The following is a 24427-nucleotide window of genomic DNA, read 5'->3' as shown; positions in this document are numbered from 1 at the left end:
ATAAGTATTTATGGACTACATTCTCTGAACTCCACATATCGAAATTAGAAATAATTAGAAAAACAGCCCCATAAATATGGAACCATAAAAACCTATTTCTGAAGGAATCGTAAATCAAGGAAGATTACAATCAAAATTTGAAAATATTTGAAACACAATGACCACATAAATGCTGCATATTGAGACTTCTGGAGTGAGTGCAGAGAATGCTTCACCTAGGAAGGGTCAGCAAACTGTCTCTGTGGAGGGGCAGGTAGTAGCGTGCTTGAGGCCTATTGCAAAGCAGGTGACTAGCAAACTGTCTTGTGGAGGGGCAAGTAGTAGCATGCTTGAGACCTACGGCAAAGCAGGTGACTCTGGTTAACAATAACGTGTTGTATATTTCAAAATAACTAAGAGAATCAATGGATATATTAATTGGCTTTAATTAATCACTCCATGTTTTGCACATACATCCAAATACCACATGGCATTTCACAAGTGCAGATGATGATCATTTCCCATTTAAAAATATTATTACTAATATTTTTTACAAACAAAAATAAAAATATATTTGGCTTTGTGGGATAGTCGCTGTTGCATCTCCTCTTCTCTGCTGGGTTGGTCAGAAAGCGACCATAGGCAGTATGAAAATGAAGAGTTGTGGCTCTGTTCCCGTAAGCTAAGGTTAGCAGAAATCTCTCATTTAGATGGAAATGTGTCACCTTTAACATATGTAGGAAGTAAGAAAAACTTTAAAATAAAGCTTAACTTAAAACATCAGAGAATAACAAAATAAACCTAAAGAAGCTAATGAATAGAAAATATATAATTATGTCCTTAAATTCATAAAAACAGACACAAAGAAAGAACAGAGAGGACCACTGTCTTATTCTGTTTTCTGTTGCTGTAATGAAATGCCACCGGCTGGGTAATTTATAAAGAAATGACATTTATTTGGTTTGCAGTTCTGGAGACTACAAAGTCCAGGACAATGGTGCTGGCATCTGGCAAAGGTCATCCCATGGGAGAAGGATGGAGAGCAGGAGCCAGGGCCTGAGTCCGGGCAGGAGAGGCCAGGCTCACTTTAGAAACCCCACTCTTGAGGTAACAAACCCACTCTCTCGATAATGACATTAATCTGTTTATGAGGGTGGAAGCCTGATATGGTTTGGCCGTGTCCTCACCCAAATCTCATCTTGAATTGTAGCTCCCATAATCCCCATGTGTCATGGGAGGGACCCAGTGGGAGGTAACTAAATCATGGGGGTGGTTTTCCCCCAGGCTGTTCTTCTGACAGTACGTTCTCACGAGATCTGATGGTGGTTTTTTTTTTTTTTTTTGAGATGGAGTCTCGCTCTGTTGCCCAGGCTGGAGTGCAGTGGCACGATCTCGGCTCACTGCAACCTCTGCCTCCCGGGTTCAAGCGATTCTCCTGCCTCAGCCTCCTGCCTGGACTGGTATAGACACAAATGTGCTAACATTGAGTCTGAAAACACTTCCTTGGATCTTGGATCTAAACTCTCACTGTTTCTCTTCTGATTATAAACCATTTCACAGCCCCCGGCAGTTCAGAAGGCCCTGAGCCCAGGCGGGAACTCAGACTGAATTGCGATGTCATTCAGGCATTAAAAACACGCATGGGCTCAGAGTGCTGCCTGCTTGAGGTTTCCCGTCTGTGAAGCAATTTTATTTAAATTCTACGCAAAATAGAACCCTTTGCTCTTCTTCCCAGAGTCCTGCTCGGTGGGAAGTTCGCTGGAGGCGCAGCAGGGAGCAGCCTGGCTTTTCCTACGGGGTCATTAGAAGCCTCGCTGGGAGAATTTCCCCAATATTTTGCTGTTTGCTCAAACACACTTTTATATTTTGAATCCAGGCATTTGAGAGAGAAATCTGTAGCGTCTGAAGCATGGGTCTGTGGTTTTCAGCGGAACACACGGTCCCAAAAGGCCCTTCCCAAGATGGCCGGGGCTTCCGCCTGCCGCCCTCCTTCCCGTGGTGCTGAGCGCAGGCTGGGCGCGGCCACATCACCCTAAGGGCGTGGGTGTTGGAGTCTTGCAGGCTGGGGTCCCAGGTGAGAGATGCCAGCAGGGAGCTCTAGATGGGGAACTGGGTGAGCCTGGCTCGGTAAGGGCGTGCTCAGAACACCCCATCCCCGAACACGGTCTTGTCTGATAAAATGTCACGCAAGAAGAATCTGAAACCGCGAGAAGAGGAGGACACGGCCAGACTGCACGGAGCCCCGGCACCTCTGTGGGGAAAAGCAGGTCAGGCTGAGCGGGGCCGGCGGGGACACGCGCTCCTGGGCTTCTCCAGAGTCTGCCGGGGCCAGGCCCGGGACTGAGGCTGGGACGCACTGTGCAGTCCCACCCCTCACACCCCTGGAAACACCCTCAGGAGTAACACAAGCCGGGGTTGAGTTTCTTGAAGAGAAGCTGGCTGCATCCTGGAGCCAGGGAAAGAGGAGCACAGGGGCCAAGCGGTCCAGGGCCACGGAGGAGCAGGACCCCTGGGGAAAGGCCCGGGTCTGGGCCGGGGCCAGGGGAACGTGGTGGAGACCTCAAAAATGGCAGAACACGGAAGCAGGGCGAGAAAAGTGAACGTAGTCCTTGCGGCAGTTTGAAATACACAGGGGTAAACGCTGTGACTCCGCCCGGATGCAGAGTGGGGGTCCGTGTCTCTCCCCACAGGCTGCAGGCACCGGGCTCTGGGTAACCAGCAGAAGGTAACAGAACGAGGCTGCTTTTCCTCCAGGCTGTTCTGGTGTCCATGCGTGGCTTGTCCGCTGACTCCTGACTTGGAGCGCCGCGTGGCCAGAGAAATGTGGGTGCCTCCAGGCCACCATGGTGAGAGGAGAGGCCACCGCACGAACGGAAGAAGCGATGGAGACGGTCTTTACGACCTAAGAACAGAAAGAGTTTCTTATACACAATCTGAAAAGTAAAAATTGATTGATTGATTGATTGAGATGGAATCCCACTCTGTCGTCCAGGCTAGAGTGCAACGGCTTGATCTCGGCTCATTGCAACCTCCGCCTCCCGGGTTCAAGCGATTCTCCTGCCTCAGTCTCCCGAGTAGCTGGGATTATAGGCGCCCGCCACCACGACTGGCTAATTTTTATATTTTTAGTAGAGACGCGGTTTCACCGTGTTGACCAGGCTGGTCTTGAACCCCTGCCCTCAGGTGATCCGCCTGCCTCGGTCTCCCAAAGTGCTGGGATTATAGGCGTGAGCCACCGTGCTGGGCCAAAACTCAATTTTAAAACGACCACATGAAAAATAAATCTCCTGTATCACAGAGCATGTTCTGAGGAACATGAAAGCCACAGATCCAGAAGATATTTGTGACACATATGAAAAACAAAAACTCATATTCAAAACATACACAGCATTGCTATGAATCATTAAGAAAAATGATTTCGTCTCCTCTACAGAAGCCTGAGTGAAGGACAAGGACAGATCATTATAAACCAGGGAGCTTGAAGAGCTAGTTAACAAGCACAGAAAATATGTTCCCCCACACTGTTAATCAAGAAAATTAAAACTGTAATGAGATGCCGCATTGTATCCATGGGATTACTAAAAGTACAAAGTTCCACAATACCCCTTGTTGACGGAGCAGGGGAACCGCAGGAGCCTGCAGGAGATGAGATTGTAAACGTGCAAGGACATTTTGGAGAAGAGTTGACAATATCTCACTCACGTGTATCAAGCCAAGTGCCGAAAGAAGAATTGGTTGTCATAAAGAAAACAGAAACCCAGACTGGATGTAGCTTATCCCTCCAATGGAAAGTTACAAAGAAGTTAAAATGAATGGGCTGCATCTCTGTGTAACAATTTGGATCAATATCAAAGACACGTTTGTTAAAGCAAGGTGTACAATGAAACGTGCAACATGATTTGTCTGTTTAGTAAAACACAGAAAATCTAACTCCGCCTGGCTTACGAACACACACGTGTTAGAATTTGGAAAAAGGAAAGGGAGGGAAGCCGGCTACACGTGAACTTCTGGAAAATCTCAGACTCTGAGGGTCTGGGGCACCAGGTGGAGACCATGGCAGCCTTCAGGGATATGAGGTGAGTCCTTCAACTACATTTGCAAGGTTTTATTTCTTAGGAAAATATTTAAAGCAAATATTTCAAAAATGACTAAATCTGAGTGGTAGGGAGTCGCCGTTTTATAGAGTATTCACTTTTGCCTGGGCTTGGAATGGTTCGTTTTTTCAAAGGTCAAATGACATGCTGCCTTTCCACCAGATAAAGATTTACCTGGTGCCTCTGTTACTGCCCAGCAGCGCCTGAGGACGTGGGGGCTGCTGCCCAACACGGAGGCTGGGCTGGCCTGGTCCGTGGGCTCAGGTTCTCATCCTCTGCACGTGCATCTGCCTCGTGTGTGTCTCTGTGCACACGCTTGTATCTGGATGCAGAGTCCTGTGCCCAGCGTACATGCACAGATGTGCGCATCTGGGTAGATGTGCTGGTTAGCTGTGTGAGCATGCACAGACACTTGTTCACCGTGTGTGAGCATCCGTGCAGTGTGTACATCTGGACAGGACCCCGTGCTCCCTGTCTATGCCGCTGAGATGTTTCCTAGCTGTGCACAGAATTCACTCTCCTACTGGAGGGCTCTGACTGAAAGCTCTGATGCGGCAGGCCTTCTCTTGACACTTGGTTAAGGTATGCCTCTCACATCTGTATGCCCACATCTGCTCTCCTCCCTCCCTCCTTCTCAGCACTTAGCCCTCTGATATGGTTTGCTGGCGTCCCCACCCAAATCTCATCTTGAACTGTAGTTCCCATAAATCCCCACGTATTGTTCGAGGTACCCCGTGGGAGATAATTGAATCATGGGGGTGGTTACCCAGATGCTGCGGTTCTCGTGATAGTGAGTTCTCGTGAGATCTGATGGTTTTATAAGGGGCTTTTCCCCCTTTTTCTCGGCATTTCTCCTCGCTGCCGCTATGTGAGGAAGGATGTGTTTGCTTCCCCTTCTGCCATGATTGTAAGTTTCCTGAGACCCCTCCAGCCGTGCTGAACTGTGAGTCAATCAAACCTCTTTCCTCCATAAATTACCCAGTCTCGGGTATGTCTTTATTAGCAGTGTGAGAATGGACTCATACATTCTCCTAATGTAGTATACATGTGTTTGCTCATTTGTCACCATCTGTCCATCTCTAGTTTCTAGAATATGAGATCTGTAAGAACAGGGACACCTAGAATACGAGATCTGTAAGAATAGGGACATTGTCTGTATCAGGTGTTCATGGCTCAATCCCAGCACCTGGAACAGCATGAGGCACCTGGCAGGTGCTTGACAAACATTTGCAGGGAATATGTGTGCATGAAACTGCATGTGCAGGAACAGGTGCATAGGAACATGGATTGTGGACGTGCATGTATGTGCGTGCATATGTACACCACTATGTATACGTAGCTTATTGTGTCTTTGCAGTGAGGTTTTCAAACCTCTGTCTTGTTTCCAGGATTTCCTGAAGATACCATCCCAGTCAAGTGGTCTGCCTGGTACTGAGCCACCAGACCACCCAGCATGTCCTCACCCGCGTGGACAGATGACAGGGGGCTCTGAGCATGCCCCAGTGCACCTTACGCACCTGTGAAGGTTGGGAGCCTGAGTGCAGCTCCTGTGGCACTGCCCATGGCCAGGGAGATGCCTCCTCAGTGCTCCTGACCCTCGGTGGAGGACTGGCCAGCGTGTGTGCCGGCAGTGTGTCCACACAGGTGTGCTGCACCCAATGGGCAAGTCGGAAACAAAGGAAAATGCTCTCTGAAGGAAAAGGCAAAGCAATTTGGATTTCTGCGAGAAAATGAGACTGCAAGTGGCACTGTAAATACCCTTGCTGTTGAACTTCTCGCTCCCCCCAAATACACCCTTCATATTGACATGTCTAGAACCTTAAACTGAACCAAGTTGAAAAGTGAGATTAATTAGGGCTGAGTTAACAGTTAACACATACAATGAAATATTGAATAAGGCTTACTGAGCAAACAAGAATATACAGAAGTGGAGGAGACAAAGAGGATATTAAAAATGCAGACAGTGATGAGGCAGATAGCTGGGACAAATAATGAAAAATAGTAAAGGAGATAAGGCAGATATTGGAGGAGCAAAGAGTCTCTGAAATAGATATCGGTATTGAAAGATGCTAAACACGCTTCTAAAGAGACTTTCTAGCCGACACAGGGTGCTCACTGATGGATGAAGTAGAAACATTTTTAAATGGAATCAAACAGGGCAAAGCGGGAGAAGAAAAAGAAGTAGGTAAACCAGTAAATTAACTTTTCTCGTGTGTGCTGTGTACTATTTGTGAGTGAGCAATGAACGCTGTGGCTCCCTGGAGGGGCCGTGGTGGGAAGTTTCGCTGCAATCAAGTAGAGGTGGTGCCTTTGGACCTCTTCTCCTGAACCTGCAGGGAGAGGCGCAGAATATTCACCAGGTGAAGATGCAACAATTCAAATGAGTGTCCAGGTTTTCAGGGTGGTTGCTAAACCCCAAAAGACCGATAGCTTCGGGCAAAAGACTGCAGAAAGAACAGCTTTACATTTTTATGGAAGCAATGGGAAATGTACCCTGTAAGCCTTGAAAAATTCCCGAAGGGATTCCTGTTCATTCCTGTGGATCCTAATGGGCCAGCATAGACCTGTTAGTCAGAAGAGGATTTATCTACATTGCACACCCATTCAGGCAGGCAGGGAAGTCAACGCCACTTTCAGATGTTTGTAGAGCATGAACCCTGTCCGTTCCCACGCCCTCCAAAGGCTGTTACACAGGGATGCCCGCTTCTGGACAGAAGTGATTCATGCAGGATGAGAACCATGACCACAGAAGATTTTGTGCATGTGGTTATTTCAATATTTAATTTAAGTGTATGCATGAGTGTTCAGGATAAAAATGCTTGGAGTGTACTTTAATTCCATTAAAAATGTATACATTATTCATGTCCTATGGACTGTCCACTATGTAACTCAGAGAGCTGAGGGGGTAGAAATATATTCATTCATTCACTGTCTCCTTAAATATTTACTGAGCACTTGTTGCCCGTTGAATAAGTTGTTGTTTTAGGTTCCTCATGGTAGCTGTGCAGGAAGGGTGCAGAGTGGCCTGAGGGGCTATTGGGAAAGTCCACCTTGGGTTGAGGGATCTGGGAGGGCTCCCTGGAGGAGGTGGTGTTGGACTACAGCGATGGGAACATAAAGGAGCTGGAGAGAGATTTGGGTGCCAGTCAGCACAAGAAAGGCCCACACAGAGAAAGTCAGGCTGGGGCGAGAGTGAGCCCCCCAAGCTGAGAGCTCAGCCTGAGAGCATGGGAAGCCATCCAGGAGCTGAGAAGCCAGGCTGGGTCTGACCCCACTGATTCAGATCCCTCTGTGGGCTTGGGAAAGGCCAGAGACAGGGCCGCAGGTGGGGGCTTTGGTGAAGGGAGCGAGAGTGTGAGCCAGTGCCACGTAGAGAGGACAGACGCAGGGATGCCAGCCAGGGTGCCGTCGGCCAAGAAAGGAAGGTCCAGCAGGCACAGTGTCAGAGGAGGGTCCCAGAGGAAGGCACTGGGGACAGTCCTGGCTTCTTACTTCGGCCACTAGGCAGATGGTGATGCTCTGAGGGTGCTGAGGCCACAGGGTGGGAGGGAGGAGGAGGAGCCTCCCCCTGCAAGCTCTGTTACAGGGGGTATGCATCAGTGGCTCCCCACCGCCCTCTGGAGGAAGCCCAGAGCACACAGCACTTGAGGCTCCTGGGTGACCCTGGTCCCTGCTCCACTAAGTAGCTCCCCTGTTCCCCACCTAATCTCCATGGCTGGGCGTTCTGAATCCACGCTTCCAGCTCCCAAATGGTTCACAGGCTCCCAGCCCAGGCCACGTGTGCGTGCTGGCTCCCTGTGGGAGCAGGCTCCTGTCCTAGCCCCACACACCTGCTCATAGCTCTGCCCTTAGGTCAAAGGCCCCTTCCAGGGTCAGGGTCCCAACGGGGAACCCCAATTCTGGGCTCTGCAAATGCCTCCCAGCGTTACCCCTCAAAATGTCACTGTCCGAGGGTCTTGACTTCTGGCTTGTGAGCTCACAGAGGGCAGCGCCCTTGCACTCACCTTCCTGTTGACCTGCAGGGCCAAGCATTGTGCCGGACATAGGGGTGAACAGGCACATGCTTCCCACCTGTCGGGGAGATTCTTGCTCTCCTGGCTCTGCCCCACCCCTGGGGGCTCTGCCAGCTCCTCAGAACCCTGAGTCCAGGGCAGGGCACGGTCTCAGGTCTTAGCCTGATGACGTTGTGCAGGCTCTAGGCCCCAGGAGGGACATGGCACTTCCTGCATCAACTCTGTCACTGGTCTCCCCAGGGCTTCCCTCCCCAAGCCTCAGGGGTTGTGGGGTACCCCATCCTCTCCACAGAACACGTGCACGGGCCTCCAGGAGATGGTTAATAGAACAGAGAGGTTTTAGGGAAGTTTATTTCTATAGCTCTTACATTTATTTATATTTATCAAATATGTTCCCATTGTTATGCCCAGACCGTTAGTTCCCCAAAGAAGACCACCAGAGTCCAGAGTCAAAGCCAAGCGGCAAGGATCTTTACTACAAGTTCGAACCTGGTCCCTCCATTCCACAGCATACAAGAGGGCCCTGAACAATACAAGTGTTTGCTTTTTATACCCTGAAAGTTACAGGGGAACAAAGGAATTCTTTTGGTTCCCGCTCTTTCAGTAAAACTTTGAATGGCTGTCCCCTTATCGGAGACTTTCCTGGTGGTGTTTGTACTGGGCTCAGGAAGTTTGAGAGATATATGGCGATATGTGGTGGGATGGGAGGATGGGATGTGTTTGTACTGGGCTTGTTTGTTTTGAGCCCGGGGCTGAGGAATGTGCCCGGCTCCTTTCATTCCCCCCCTTTCTTTTCAGGTATTTTTTAGAGCCAATCTTGGGTCTTATAAATCTGATTCTGTTTCAGCGTTTACAGGTTGGTATTGGGCTCTGAGGACCATGAGTTGTACAGTGTTAAACCTTTCTTTAACGAACCGCAAAATTCTGTTAACAACACAAGGTCCTACGGTAAGCAGAAATAGTAGACTCAGCAGGGGTCCAAGGAAGGGGGCTAACAGAGAAAACATAGATGAGTTCCACCATTGGTCTGCAGCTGAAGCAAACTGCCGTGTTCTTACTTCTGTGCTTAACTTGCGTAACTGTTGGACCCGGTCTTCCACGAGCCCTGATTCATTTATGTAGAAACAACAGTCTTCCTTTAGAAACATACACGTTCCCCCTTTTTCAGCAGTGAGTAGGTCTAAGGCCCTCCGGTTCTGCAAGGTTACCTGTGCTAGGGACGTGAGCTGCCGCTGGAGGGAGGCAAGGGACTCAGCTGACTCCTCCATAGCAATGGCAAATTGTTGGTACAGCTTGTTACTTTCTATGAGGGTGTGACCTAGGGCTCCCCCAGCCAGTCCGGCCGCCATGAAGGATGCGGTGAGGGAAATTCCTGCAATGAGGGGGAGAAATATGGCTCGTGCAGGTCTCGGTCTAGGGTCTGGGTGAATAACAGCACTAGTCCAGTTACCGGTATACCCTAGGAACTCGCCGGCAGTAAGTAGAGTTAATCGGGGAACTAATGTGACAGGAAGACACAGTAGGTTGGTAACAGAGGGGCTTGGTAGGTTTTTAGATAATGTTCCATTACACCAGAAGAATATGCCTGACGGAGCTCTTAAGGTGATATTAGGGGGTGTTGCAGTGATGTTGCAGAGGCTGGAATTAGTTCCTGAGAAACAGTAGGGAAACTTTTCTTGACTGGGGTTTAGGTATAGTGGCACGTTAGGGATAGGGGCATATGAGAGGTTTCGGTGGTTGTTAGCTTGGGCAGAGGTGGAGGATCCCCATGGCAGGGGGACAGTGGTTAGCGGTGGACGCCCTAGAGTGGCACACAGAAAGCAGCCAGACAGGCTGTGAAGTCCTGTAAGGTTAGCAAGTTCTAATCCTTCTTGCAATAATTTTAACCAGGAAAAAGGACGTAAATCTTGTGTCAGGCGGTTTTCTTCTCGCTGGATATTTCCATGGACCAGGGGCCGTACCTGCACTAGACCCCGCCACAGATAGAGGTGACTGCTAGGCCATGTGGAGGCGGAGGAGTAGTATACAGCCCCGTGTTGAGGCGTGGTCCAGCGGGAGTTCCAGGGGTCTCTAACTATCCATGTATATGAAAGGTCTCTATCTCGTCTGCGATGGAAGGGCCATCTGGGATCTATCTGTTCTTTTCCACCCCACCATTGGTATTTGTGGATGTTACAATAGTTATAAGGGCAGCCGGCGCTTTGATGCCACCAATAGTGCTTACAATTGTATTTAGTCTGATCATACTCGAAGCATATTATTGGTGCCACTGGTTTGGCTACTGGGAAATCGGTAAAATTTAGTAAAATTGGGCTATTGCACCCTGAGGAGGGGCAATCTGCACTGGCCACTAATTTCCCGGGCTTATGAGGTTGCCCAGGGTGGGTTTGGTTTTCATAAAGCCAGAATCTCCAGACAAAGGGATTAGGAGCTGGCTTTATGTTTTCCTCAGCGGCCACTAGGGCGACTAATGTTAGAGTTAGACTACCTAACTGCATGTTTGCAGTGAGCTATGCTGCCGGCGCAGGGTGAGTTTTAAGGGGTTGTTCTTAGCTCTGTCCACAGTCCACGTGTCCGGTGCTTCAGCCGCCGCCGTGATTGGCCCCAGAAGGTCGGAGGTTGGGTCCACTGGCTTGACGTGGGTGTAGTGGATCCACGACGCAATGCCTTCTACCTTCAGGGCGGTGGGTGTGGTCAGGAGTACTTGGAGTGGTCCTTTCCACCTGGGCTCTAGGGTCTCTTGTCGGTGTCGCTTAACCAGGACCCGGTCTCCCGGCTGGTACGGATGGGGTGTCGGTGGGGGACTGGTCTCATATAGCTCTTTCAGCTTGGGCCAGATTTCTTGGTGAATTTTCTGTAAGGCTTGTAGGGAAAATAAGAATTCAGAGACATTTTCTGTTTCAGACTTAAGCAGATCATCTTTTAAGCTAGGAACCAGGGGTGGTGGTCTGCCATACATGATTTCGTAAGGGGTAAGGCCCAGTTTGTAAGGGGTATTACGGGCCCGGAACAGAGCATAGGGGAGAAGGACTACCCAATTAGCGCCAGTCTCTATAGTCAATTTAGTTAAGGTCTCTTTTAAGGTCCGATTCATCCTTTCTACCTGTCCTGAACTCTGGGTCCTGTAAGCGCAATGTAGTTTCCAATTTGCCCCAAGGATGGAAGCCAAGTCCTGACTTACCTTAGCGACGAAAGCGGGCCCATTATCTGACCCTATCTGGATGGGGAAGCCATACCTGGGAAGGATATCTTCCAGAATTTTCTTTGCTACGACCTAAGCAGTTTCTCTTTTGGTTGGGAATGCTTCAGTCCACCCTGAAAAAGTATCTACAAAGACAAGTAAGTACCGGTACCTGTACTTTCCTGGCTTTATTTCAGTAAAATCTACTTCCCAGTAGATACCGGGCCTGGTTCCCCTGAGCCTTGTTCCTGTTGCAGCTTGAGATTGGGGGTATGCGTTGTTAAGCTGGCAGACTTTGCAACTTGTCACGATACTGCTGGCCGTCTCAGCTATATGTCTGATTTTGAGCTTGGAGCGTCTGATCAGGTCTATCATCCGCCGGGCCTCCAGGTGGGTGGTTCGGTGGATGTGTTCTAACACCTGTTGTCCTAATTTTTCTGGTAGGATGGTTTGGTCATTAGTATCAGTCCACCACCCATTCTGGATTTGTTTCAGGGGAAGTTTGTCAATCCACTGGAGATCTTGTTCTGAATATTCAGGGAAATATGGCAAGTCCCGGGGGCCCGGGTCAGGGAGCTGGAGTGCAAGGAGTTGGCTGGGAGCCTTCGCCACATTCCTTGCAGTTTGGTCTGCCAGAAAGTTGCCTTGAGCAGTTGGAGTAGTTAGTTTCTGATGCCCTGGGCAATGTACAATGGCTAATTTTTCTGGCCTCCATAGGGCTGTTAGCAGGGCTAGGATCTCTTGCTTGTTTTTTATCTCTTTTCCTTCAGCCGTCAGTAACCCTCGCTCCCTGTAAATGGCCCCATGTATATGCGCCGTTGCAAAAGCATATCGGCTGTCTGTATATACTGTCAGCTTTTTCCCCGCCCCTAAGGTAAGAGCTTGGGTGAGCGCTATCAGTTCGGCCTTCTGGGCCGATGTCCCCGGGGGCAGGGGTTCCGCCCAGATTACCTCAGTCTCTGAAGTTACTGCCTCTCCAGCGTACCTCTGGCCTTGATGCATGAAGCTGCTCCCATCAGTGAACCAGATGAGGTCGGCGTCAGGAAGTGGGCGGTCCTGCAGGTCTTCTCGAACTCCGTGCACCTGAGCTAGTATCTTGGTGCAGTCATGGAGTGGGGCGTCCAGATCCGGGTTGGGCAGCAGCGAGGCAGGGTTTAAGGTCGTTGGGGGCAGGAAAATTATCCTGTGAGGATTTAGTAGTAGTCCTTGGTAGTGGGTGAGCCGGGCGTTACTCATCCATCGATTAGGTGGCTGTTTGAGTACACCTTCGATGGCATGTGGAGTAACGACCCGCAATTCTTGCCCCATGACAAGTTTATGAGCATCTTGCACCATCAGAGCCGTGGCCGCAATCATTCGGAGACAAGGGGGCCACCCGGCAGCCACTGGGTCTAACTTCTTTGACAGGAACTAAGACCGAGTGCTGTGCTCCCGTATTGACCAAGAACTGGACTGGGGACCCCTCCACTTGCAAAGTTACCCTAGGTTCGGGGAGGGGGTCCGAACCCCGTCTTCCCTAGTCTTCGTCTTGAGTGACTAGTACGGGTGTAGACCTAGGGGGTCCCTGTCCTCGTTGTTTCTTTTTGGGGCAGTCTCTTACCCAGTGGCCAGCCCCCTTACAATAGGCACATTGGTCTTTGCTCAGATTATCATGCTGGGGGGGCCGCCTAGGTTGGGTGTACTCTGGCTGTAGATGCTCTTTCTGTACCACTGCTGCCAGGACCTTGGTCATTTTTTCAGTGGCCTTAAATTGCTTTTCCTCTGGAGTATCTCTGTTATTGTAAACCCGCTGGGCTATCTGAAGGAGGTCCTGAATCCGCTTTCCCTCCAAGTCTTCTAATTTCTGGAGTTTTCTCTTAATATCTGGGGCTGCCTGATTTACGAAAGACATTACAACAGCTGCCTGACTTCCTGGAGCCTCTGGATCTATGGGGGTGTACTGTCTAAAAGCTTCCATTAATCTTTCTAAGTAGGTAGCTGGGCTCCCTGTCTTTCCCTGCAGAATAGAATATACTGTAGCCAAATTAGTGGGCTTGCGAGCAGCTGCCCGGAGACCTGCCATTAGAGTCTGGCGATAAAGGTGTAGCCGTCCCCTACCTTCTGCCGTGTTGTAGTCCCACGCCAGCCTGGTCAGAGGAAAGGTTGCATTTATGAGGTCGGGGTTGGCAGTCGGTTGACCGTCGTCCCCCGGGACCAGCTTTCTAGCTTCTATCTGTATTCTCTCTCGCTCTTCCGTGGTGAACAAGATTCGGAGGAGCTGCTGACAATCATCCCAAGTGGGCTGGTGGGTGAACATGACACTATCCAGTAAAGCCAGTAAATCTTTGGGGTTGTCTGAAAACCGAGCACTCTGAGTCTTCCAGTTATACAGATCACTGGTGGAGAATGGCCAGTACTGGAGCCTGGGGATTCCTGTGTCATCTGGGGGTCCTATTTCCCGAAGGGGTAAAGCCACCGTGGAGTCAGGCGGCTGAGGGGGGCTAGTCCGCGAAGTGCGCCCTCGCGTCTGCCCCGCCGGCCCTTCAAAGTTACTTTCCCTTTCAGCGGGCCCGTGTGTGCCGGCCGCCTCCCGTCCGCCTGCTCCCTCCCGCAGCTCAGCCAGGGGGGCTGGGGCCTGGGGCCTGGAGGGGTACAGAGGGGGTTCTGTGAACAGTGGGTCCCCACTGTCAGGTAGAACAGGATGGGGGGGCAGTTGGTTGCTTGGATTTTAGTGGTCGAGCAACCAGTGCCTTACAGGGTTCAGAAGCTAATTGGAAAGGGGACAGCCAAGGAGGCGGGTTCTCAACAAGGTCCTGCCATATGAGGATATATGGGATTTGATCTAAGTGGCCCACACGCCCAGGTAGGAAAATCTTGGACTTTACCCTAGTGATGACAGCAAGTCGGAAGGTCCCTTCGGGCGGCCACCCCACATCAAAGACAGGCCATTCGGAGCGACACAGTGTAATTAGCTTTCCTTTCCTGATTTCTATACCAAGATCATGGCCCCTTGCTCTAACTTCTTTGAAATTACTCGTAAGGAGAGATAGAGGAGTGCTCTGGGTATTACCCATCCTGTAATAATTTGTAGTCTCTTCCTGTAAAGGAATGTGGATTAGAATCCTGTAAAGGAAATCTGATCTGACTTATTAATGATATCTAATCGCAGGCGCACTTTGGCAGCCCTGGTCAGAGTTAGCTGCCTGGATCGCGATCGCACTGGGGCAGCCCAGATCAGAGACAGCTGCTGCCCGCCAAACCGGGGCAGTTCAGATTGCAAGCACGCACTGGAAGCCCGGGTCAGAGTTAGCTGCCTGGATCGCGATCGCACTGGGGCAGCCCAGATCAGAGATAGCTGCTGCCCGCCAAACCGGGGCAGTTCAGATTGCAAGCGCGCACCGGAAGCCCGGGTCAGAGTTAGCTGCCTGGATCGCGATAGCACTGGGGCAGCCCAGATCAGAGACAGCTGCTGCCCGCCAAACCGGGGCAGTTCAGATTGCAAGCGTGCACCGGAAGCCCGGGTCAGAGTTAGCTGCCTGGATCGCGATCGCGCTGGGGCAGCCCAGGTCAGAGATAGCTGCTGCCCACCAAACCGGGGCAGTTCAGACTGCAAGCGCGCACCGGAAGCCCGGGTCAGAGTTAGCTGCCTGGATCGCGATCGCACTGGGGCAGCCCAGGTCAGAGATAGCTGCTGCCCGCCAAACCGGGGCAGTTCAGATTGCAAGCGCGCACCGGAAGCCCGGGTCAGAGTTAGCTGCCTGGATCGCGATCGCACTGGGGCAGCCCAGATCGGAGATAGCTGCTGCCCGCCAAACCGGGGCAGTTCAGATTGCAAGCGCGCACCGGAAGCCCGGGTCAGAGTTAGCTGCCTGGATCGCGATCGCGCTGGGGCAGCCCAGATCGGAGATAGCTGCTGCCCGCCAAACCGGGGCAGTTCAGATTGCAATTTAGATCAGATGAGAGCCAGGGGACGTCTCCCACTGGTCTCCGCTGGCCGTCCTATAGCACGTCCGCCAGGACTGTGCCAGCTCCAGTTTCAGACCTTGCGAGTCACAGATTCAGATTCAGAACAGACACAGACAAACGGAGACGAGCCAGCTCACCTATCAGTAGATCGATCCTAGCAGATCCGTTGACCAGGGGTCTGGTGGGCTTGGGGAATCCCGGGACGAGCCCCCAGATGTTATGCCCAGACCGTTAGTTCCCCAAAGAGGACCACCAGAGTCCAGAGTCAAAGCCAAGCGGCAAGGATCTTTACTACAAGTTCGAACCTGGTCCCTCCATTCCACAGCATACAAGAGGGCCCTGAACAATGCGAGTGTTTGCTTTTTATACCCTGAAAGTTACAGGGGAACAAAGGAATTCTTTTGGTTCCCGCTCTTTCAGTAAAACTTTGAACGGCTGTCCCCTTATCGGAGACTTTCCTGGTGGTGTTTGTACTGGGCTCAGGAAGTTTGAGAGATATATGGCGATATGTGGTGGGATGGGAGGATGGGATGTGTTTGTACTGGGCTTGTTTGTTTTGAGCCCGGGGCTGAGGAATGTGCCCGGCTCCTTTCACCATCACTAAAATCTCTTTGGAGCATTTTCAAAAATTAAAGAATTGTGTCTAAAAATACTGACCTTGATGTTCGGTGTGCATGGGTAACTCCCCAGGCCCAGCAACATCAAGAGGCAGATGTGACAGCAGCCGTGGCTGCTCAGGGGGCCGGGAATGTGGGAAAGGGGTGGCTCTCAAATAGTCTTGACAAGCGGCTGAACGTGATTGTGTGATTTCGAAAGTGCAGCCTGAGAATTTGAAATCCATTCACTCCCCACCCCCCAACCGTTTTTTCATGTATTCATTCATTCAGCACACCCTGAATGAACACTCTTTTATTTGCTACCTATTCAGGGACACTACACAGGCCCGTGACCATCACATGCCCAGCCTGGCCCCATGGTGTGCCTAAGCAGAGGACTGTTGGCAGATGGTTCACTTCCACCCTCCATGATAAATGCTGAGAAAAGAAAGATCAAGGGCTTCAGAGCCCATTGGAGGGAATTCATACAGCCGGGGGCCCAGGAAGCTGCTAAGGAAACTGCCTGGATGGCAGGGTGGCCGTGACCATGGGGAGGGGGAGAAGGACCCAGGGGAGCTGAGAAATCCTTGCTGTGGAAGGCACCATATGAGCTGCGTGAAGTCAGAGTCAAAAGCAAACCCGTCTCTTCTTGACAGTGGGACCCAGGAGGCAGGACAACCTGCCAGAGAGGCTGAAGGAGGTTCTCTCAGGCTGGATCCTCGACAAGAAAAAGGAAGAGGGTCTCCCTGATTCCCTCGCCAACAACAGCTGGTCTTCCAGAAGTCAGCAATCTCTTGTCCCTTGTCTTCAAAAGCCCATGGAGCTGGAGGCAGGCAGCTGAGGTCAGGAAGAGTAGGTGCGACCCAGTCCAGGAAGGCTGAGTCCTCGTGAACCCTCAGGGCTGGGGTGAGGGGCCAGTGCCCGGCCCAGACACCAGCACAGCCCTGCAGTGGGAGTTGATCTCAGCAGATAGACGGGCACTGCCCGGATGATGAACTGGTCTGCACTGCCCAGAGGATGAACTGGTCAGCACCGCCCGGAGGATGAACTGGTCAGCACCGCCCGGATGTTGAACTGGTCAGCACCGCCCGGAGGATGAACTGGTCAGCACCGCCCGGAGGATGGACTGGTCAGCACCGCCCGGAGGATGGACTGGTCAGCACTGCCTGGAGGATGGACTGGTCAGCACCGCCCGGAGGATGAACTGGTCAGCACCGCAGTGGCAGCTTGGCCTAATTTGCCACCTGAAGAGCTGCCAGGTCTCCAGTGACTCTAGCACCATGGCCAGGAGAGGAGCAGGGTGACCTGAGGGTACAGAGAAGGTTCTGCTGTAATCAAGTTCCCCTGCCTGGTCAGAGGGCTCAGAGGTTTGAGAGGGGAGGGATTTCCTTTTAAAGCTGCAGGATCCCTGTGGGTCCAGAAGGAAACACAGCCATGGCGGGCATCCCATGGAGGGTAGTAACCAGGAGCAGGACAAATGTGGAAGGTGGGCGGAGCCCCCACATGGGCCTCAGGTCACATTGGACATTTCCTCAGCAAGTGTCACCTGGCTGGTGATGAATGGGGGAGGAGAACAGATGGAATGCGGAGAGTAGCAGTGTGAAGCTGCACCACCTGGTCACCACTCAAGATACACAGGGTTTGCTCTGCCTGAGGAGCCCACGCTGGCTGCAGTCACGGGGCAACCACGTGAGAAAGGTCAGACCCAGGCCCACTCGCCTTCCATATGCATCTTAGGGACGGGGATGCCTGCGCCAGCAGCAGCCTTGCTGCCCTTGCGTCCCCCAGTGCACCTGCCAGGGCAAAGCCAACAGGCAGTGCCAAGGACCTGAGGGAGGAGGTGGGCTTGACTTCGAGGCAGGGCACAGACACCAGACCACGTGGAGGAGCAGCTGAAACAGGGCCGGTGGCAGCAGCCGCCTGTGAGACGTGCTAGCCAGTGAGCCTTGTTAGTTTACCATTGCCATGGCAAGACCCAGAAGTTACTGCCACTTCCCACGGTAAAATCCCAATGACCCTGAGGTTTCTGCTCCTTTTCTAGAAATTCTGCATAAACCAACCCCTAATTAGCATGTAGTTAAAAGTGGGTGTAATTATGATGCGGAGCTGCCTCTGAGCTGCTGTTCTGCGCACTCTGCTCTCCTGGGGCAGCCCCTCTGCTGCCGCTGCAATAAAAGCTGCTAACAGCACCTGCTCACCTTTGAATTCTTTCCTGGGCAAAACCAGTAACAGACCTGGGCTAAGTCCCCATTTTCGGGTCTGCCTGCCCCACATCAGACCTGCCCAGGGTTGCCCCACCATTCCTAAAGGAAGACAGGAAGGGGAGGGGGCAGCCGCCCAGCCGACCCTTCAGATTGCCCAGCCCCAGCTCCTCTGCATCCTGGAACCCTTGCTCACACGGAGTGGCAGGGCAAGCCCCAGCGCCTGGGTGCCCACAGGAACCTGGGGGAGGGCTCCTGAGAGGTGGCCAGGCAGATCTGGTGGCCGCCGGCAGATGCTTGAGTTTGGGCCCCTCACCCCACTGCCTGGTCAGGCCCCTGCTCACCTGAAAGCACAGGAACGGACGTCAGGCTTTGAGTGTGGAAGCCACGTGTGCGGGGACCTGGAGTGGGAAGCAGCTCCCAGGCCTGGCGTGAGGCCCCTGGCATCTCCCATAGAGGGGAGCAGAGGGAGCCTCTTCTGGGATGCCACTAGCTTTGCTTCTGGGCCCTGTGTTCTTGTGTGAGTCTGTGTGATTCTGCCAGATTCCGCCTTGCTCTGCTTTGGTCTCCCTATTGCCTCAGCCACGCTGGCCTCTGGAATCCAGCCCTCCAGCAGCCGCCCTTCCGCCTGACATCTTTCTTATCCTACCTTTTATTTCCACCCAATGACTGTTCTTTCCCTCCTGGAAGTTACCACCAGGACACCTCCAAGCCCAGCCCCTCTCTGGACATCACTCCGCTTTCCATCATTGCTGCTGTGGTCTGAAGGTTTCTGTCCCCTCAAAACGTGTCTGTCGAATCCTCGCCCCCAAGGTGATGGTATTAGGAGGTGGGGCCTCTGGGGGGTGATGAGGCCAGGGGACAGAGCCCTCATGAAAAGGATTAGTGCCCTTAAGGAAGAGGCCCAGAGAGCTCCCTTGCCCCTTTCTCTGCAGGAGGACACGCACAGCACCAGCTTCTATGGGGCACTGGCCTCAGCCAACGCTGACTTTGCTGGCACCTTGACTTCCTGGCCTCCAGGACCGTGAGAAATGAATTTCCATGGTTTATGTGATATGAATTTCCATGGTATTTTGTTACAGCAGCCCAGGCAGACTGAAACCATTCCTGTGCTAGCTGGAGAATCAGAAGGTGCGTTTGCTCCTTAAAAACACCCTCAGTGGCACCAGCTTCACCCCCATGGCACCGGTTCTCATCACTCTCTCAGAGGCCACCCTCACTTCCGCAGGCCTTGAATCGTTAAGAGAATTTAGCCACAAACCAGGCAAGAATCTTTCCTACTTTTCAGCAGCCAGAAGGCTTTGTAGTCAATATTCTTCTTTAAAATTCAGTAATTATGTATCTAGTTGCTACCAACCACAGAGAAAAATATGCATATTAAAAAGTCCATAATTACATAATAAGCACTTCCTGTCAATGGCATTCTGCTGCCATGCACTCTCTACCCCCTTTATCTTAAAAAAATTCAAAAACAATTACCACAAACACTAACATAAATCAAGCACCACGTGTCAGGTTAATGCAAAATTACACGTTTGCTTTGAGCACATAGATAAGTTCTAATTCAGACACCATCAGTCCTAACCACAACCACATGGCATCTGTGGCCCTACCGGGATGGCTGGGGAGCTGGAAGCACCTCGGAAAGGCTGAATGGCAAAGGACTCAGGAGGACACCTGAGGAATCACCTGCTTGGATTCAAAGCTGCCAGAGTGTCGGGTAATTTGGGGAAGGTCTGTAGCCTCCCTGAGCCTCAGTGTCTTCACAGGGAAGATACAGTATTTACTTCATAGAGGTTGCTGTGGAAACTATACGCCCAGATTTCACCACAAAAACAAGCAAAATAAAAGAAATGGGGTGAAAAACAGTGCCTCGTCCCAGTTCTCTTATCGCTGCGTGGTCACATGACCCAGTCCTTGCCAGGGGGTGCCAATGAAAGTGCCTCTGTGAACCCTAAGAAAGGCCCTTTCACGGGAGCACGTTTGGCCGGCCCTTACCTTTGCCCTTTTCTGTCCTCTGTGGAGAATGCAGATGCAATGCTGGAGGTGCAGCTGTTGTCTTGTGTCTTTGAGGCAGCCTAGGAATGACTGAGCAGAAAGATTTGAGGAGGCCATGTCCCTGATGGCATCCTAGAGCCAATGGGCCACCCTGGACTGCTTCCCCCTTAACCATCTTAGTAGTTGAGAAAAACAACCTGACACTGTGCTTCTCTCTCGGGAATTGCTCTTACTTGCATGTTAATGGAAGGTTGGTAGCCAGTGGGTGTGCAATGTAGAAGCTGTTGTTATTTTGAGGTAGGAATAATGTCATCTTGAGTCTTTAACATCCTAAGCCTGTGACCTAGGCATTGGGAGAAAATCAAGTCAGGCTGGGCGTTCTGGGCTTCTCTCTGCTGAAAAGCCCTAGGGAGTCACCCCGCTTCCACTGACTGTGGACAGAAACCCCACTGCTGGCTCCAGAGATGTCTCCTGATTCTTAGCTCAGAGCATATTCCTTCTCCCTGACCAAACCTTCCGAGGAGCCCACTGGCTCTGGGGTGAGATTTGCGTCTGGTTTTCAAGACGCTGAGCATCAGCTCCTTTGCACGCCTTGCCTGCGTGTTTCCCTGCACAGGTGGGCTGGCCGCTCCTCCCGCCCATCCTCGCCAGGGCTGATCTGCCCGGAGTCGGGGGTAGTGCTCAGATGGCGGCTCTTTCTGTCTTCTGCGTGTGTCCTCCCCTGGGTGTTCCTCCAGTGTCATGTTGTCTCTCAGAGTCCTGCTCAGGACACCAAGTGCCTCCCTGCAGCCCTCTGGGCAGCAGAACTGGGCCAGGGCTCGGCTCTGGGTACTGGAAGTTTCCACCTGTCCACCATTCCTCCCAGCATGCAACACAAGCATGACCGTGTTTCATGTCTGCCATGGCATAGGAATGGTGGAGGATCCCCTAGTCAGACTTGATCCAGGGAGCACCCTGGGGAAGGGACCTAGGAGCACAGAGGGCAGAACAACCTCCACCGGCCTTCAGCCTCCGCTCCTCCAGGTGCCCAGTGAGCAGCCTTAGGCAGCAGAGCACCTGTGAGGGCTTCTCCATCTGCCCCCAGCCCTCCCCTGACACCCACAACTTTCACTGTTGATTGGACCTCAATCCAATGCCCCACTCAAAGGTCCTCCCCCAGGACCCTTTCTCCCACAGCACCTCGTGCATCCTCTTTCTGGACTTGGCTCTATTTTTTTAATGACCATCGGTCACCCGACTTGCGTTTATTGGCTCCATTTGTTCAATAGCTCAGTCCACTACCAGAACAGGAGCCACTCAGGCAGGCATTTGGTCTGTCCCTGAGCTTGGAAGGTCACATGGCTCTCAGTTGTTTCCCAAAGAATATTTGTGCATAAGTGGAGAAATGAATGAACGTGTGAACAAATGAATGAATGTATAAAAAGCACTTCCTCCAACTTGCTGGTCTATCTCTACTGTCTTTCCCTGGCCCTTGCTCCCCAGCTGTCCTGGGTCCACAGCTCCCCTTCAGCTCCCCGTGCCTCTAGAATATTCCACTGCCCAGGGCTCCGCTGTCTCCACCTGCCAAGGCGTGCGTGAGGCTTTCCAGTGGCGCTGGGGATGCTGGCTCTGTACCCACTCCCAGCACACTGTCTCTCTCTCTCCCTCTGCACCGGGTGACTTTAAACTCCAAGTCCCTCACCGTGACTAGCACTTGGCCAGGATTCCTGGCGAATGGATTGATGAGTCAATGATAAACAGATGAAAAAAATTACAATAGAATTTCAATAATGGCTTAAAATCCAAGAATAGAATATGATTTTGTAAAGAATCCCACAGCCAAGTTCTGTGTATGGGAATTGAAGCCAGGGCCAGAAAAGTAATAAATAAACAAACAAATCTGTCTTTTGATTCCTCTGCCCTGGAGGCAGCTTGCTAAGTCCCTGGACCCTGCAGTCTTCTGCTAATTTGCTTCCCTAAAGCTGCCAACATGGCCTGGCTGCAGTGACATGGCCGGGTCTGCTGTCACCTGGGTACCAGAGACGCAGGCTCCAGAAGCTGTTTCCCTCCCCGAAGCAAATGTGGCCCATGCCACTCTAACTGTGCCAGCACCAGGAGCAGAGGTTGCTTCCAGCTATGGACTTCGGCCTCTCACTAAGGGGAAGACTGGCTCCTGGAATGCAGTGCCTGCCGGAATAGTCTACATGGTTTTGCACTGGAGTGGCTGTGACAATGGTGGGTTTGGGAGAGAAACCTTGTACCGCCCTGTACAGCTCTTGCCCTCAACACACCAAGAGCAGCTATCTTCTAGCCTGGAGACTTTTCAAAGATTCATTGTGTGTGTGCGTGTGTGTGCGTGCACACATGCACCACTGAATAAAAATGAATCTTTATGGAATTCAGATTAAGAAGCTCTCCTAGGCGACAACTGCCCTTTTGTCTGGTCTGTAGAGCTGAGGGTTGGTATCCTGAGGATGCCAGGACCGCAAGTGAAGATGATAAAGGAAGCAGGAGAGGAGGAGGAGCTGGGTGTGAGAAAGTGGAGACCCGTGGGAGGGACAATGGAGAGTCCCAAATGGGACCAGGGTCTGGAGAGCAGCGGGGAGCCCCCATGGCCACCATCAGTAGAGAAATACAGAGAGCAACCAGCACCTCTGTAGCTGGGATGAATAGGTCTTAAATTCCACAGGGGCCTCCAATCAAAGCCCCAGGTCCGCTGGCTAGATGAGCGAGATCACAGCGTGAGGCTGAGCTCCCCCAGGGGCAAAGCGTGCAGGTGACACCTCCATTGCTGGCCTGGTGACTACAGAGGGGCCTCTGCGACACGGCGCTGGGCTGAGGAGTCCAGGTGGCTGCAGGGCTCGGGGGTGGGACCACACACCTCAGCTCTCTCATCTCCTTCCAAACTTAGTCTCAGGTTTGGGGTCCTCCACACCCTCACCAGGTATCAAATGCTTGTTAACATCGCAGCCACCATACGGCGATCACGGCGTGCGTTTTCATCCTGCCGATCGCCTATGAGTCCAGCAACGGCCCATTTTATTTTTCAGTCAGAAACCTGAGAGGCGAGCGCGGAGTCACTTTTCCAAAGTCATCGAGTGGCTCAGTTGCAGGGCCAGAACTAAAACCAGGGCTCTAGCCAGTCCCTCCAGCTCCGCCTTCCAGCCAGTGTCCAGGGAAAGCAAGAGCAACATGTGGAGAAATTGCAGTGACACACACGTAAAGCAAAACATGATCAGATTAAAGAAATGCAATTCCCAAATAAAGATTCTCCGCAAAGTGAAGCAAGGAGAGAAAACCAAACCGCATGGTCTCACTCCTAAGTGGGAGTCGAACAATGAGAACACATGGACACAGGGAGGGGAACGTCACACACCGGCGCCTGTCCGGAGGCGGGGGGCTGGGGAAGGGAGAGCATTAGGACAAATATCTAATGTAAATGACGGGTTGATGGGTGCAGCAAACCAACGTGGCACATGTATACCTATGTAACAAACCTGCACGTTCTGCACGTGTACCTCAGAACTTAAAGTATAATAATAAAAAATAAAAATAAAAAAGAAAGTGAAATTAAATAAGAAAAAAAAAAAGAAACTCCGGTACATTATAAGAAAATACCTTAAAACATCCTCCAGACAGTCCAGTGCCCTTGCTTTCTCTCGTGTCCGACCTCACATGCTAATTTTGGTGCCTTACATGTCACAGAAGTAGTCATAATCACCCTCATCACTGTGGGGCCTGGTGGGGCAGAGACAGAGGGCCCTTCTCATCTTTGGGAGATGCTGAAAGGCCAGTGCCCACCGGCCCTAACATTTCATGTCCACCCCCGTTTTCCTGTAGAAAGACAGAGGAAACGGGACAGCAGCCTTCAGGGTCAGCATTTGGGAGCTGCCTGGCGGCAGGCGAGGACCTGAGGCATTAGCGGCGTCCTCAGCTCCTGGGCCTGCTGAGCTCTGACCCACCCTTGGGTGGCTCAGAGGTGGCCAGTTCACTTCGAGAAGCCCAGAGAACAGATTCTTCCTGAATGAGTCTCAGAGAACAACCTGCATCCTGGCAGCTTCCGCAGCTGGAAGTGGAGGCGGGAGGAGACCTGGGGCCAGGAGTCTCTGCAAACTGTTTGCCTTCTTCACTCCTGATAGAGAAAAGTTCAGATGTGATTGTGGTTGGAGGAGGTCCTGTCACACCACACGTGTTGGCTCTGGGCTCTCCTGGCCATTCCGGAGACATCCAGGGTACTTCTGGGCTCGCCCTTTGGCCTTCAGAGAGCTGCCTGGGAAGTGCTCACCTTGCACACAGCTGCGGCCTCTCCCGCTGCAGGATTCCCCTCCTCCCGCTCCCCAATCCTTCCCACCCAGAACCCCTCTTCTCCCTCTCCCCTCCCCTTCCCACCCCCTGGCCCCTCCCACTCCCAGCATCCTCTCTCCCACCCTCTGGCCCCTCC

The sequence above is a fragment of the Pan paniscus genome, chromosome 23 (assembly GCF_029289425.2).
Source record: "Pan paniscus chromosome 23, NHGRI_mPanPan1-v2.0_pri, whole genome shotgun sequence".
Classification (NCBI taxonomy): domain Eukaryota; kingdom Metazoa; phylum Chordata; class Mammalia; order Primates; family Hominidae; genus Pan; species Pan paniscus.
Note: the sequence above shows the minus strand (reverse complement) of the source record.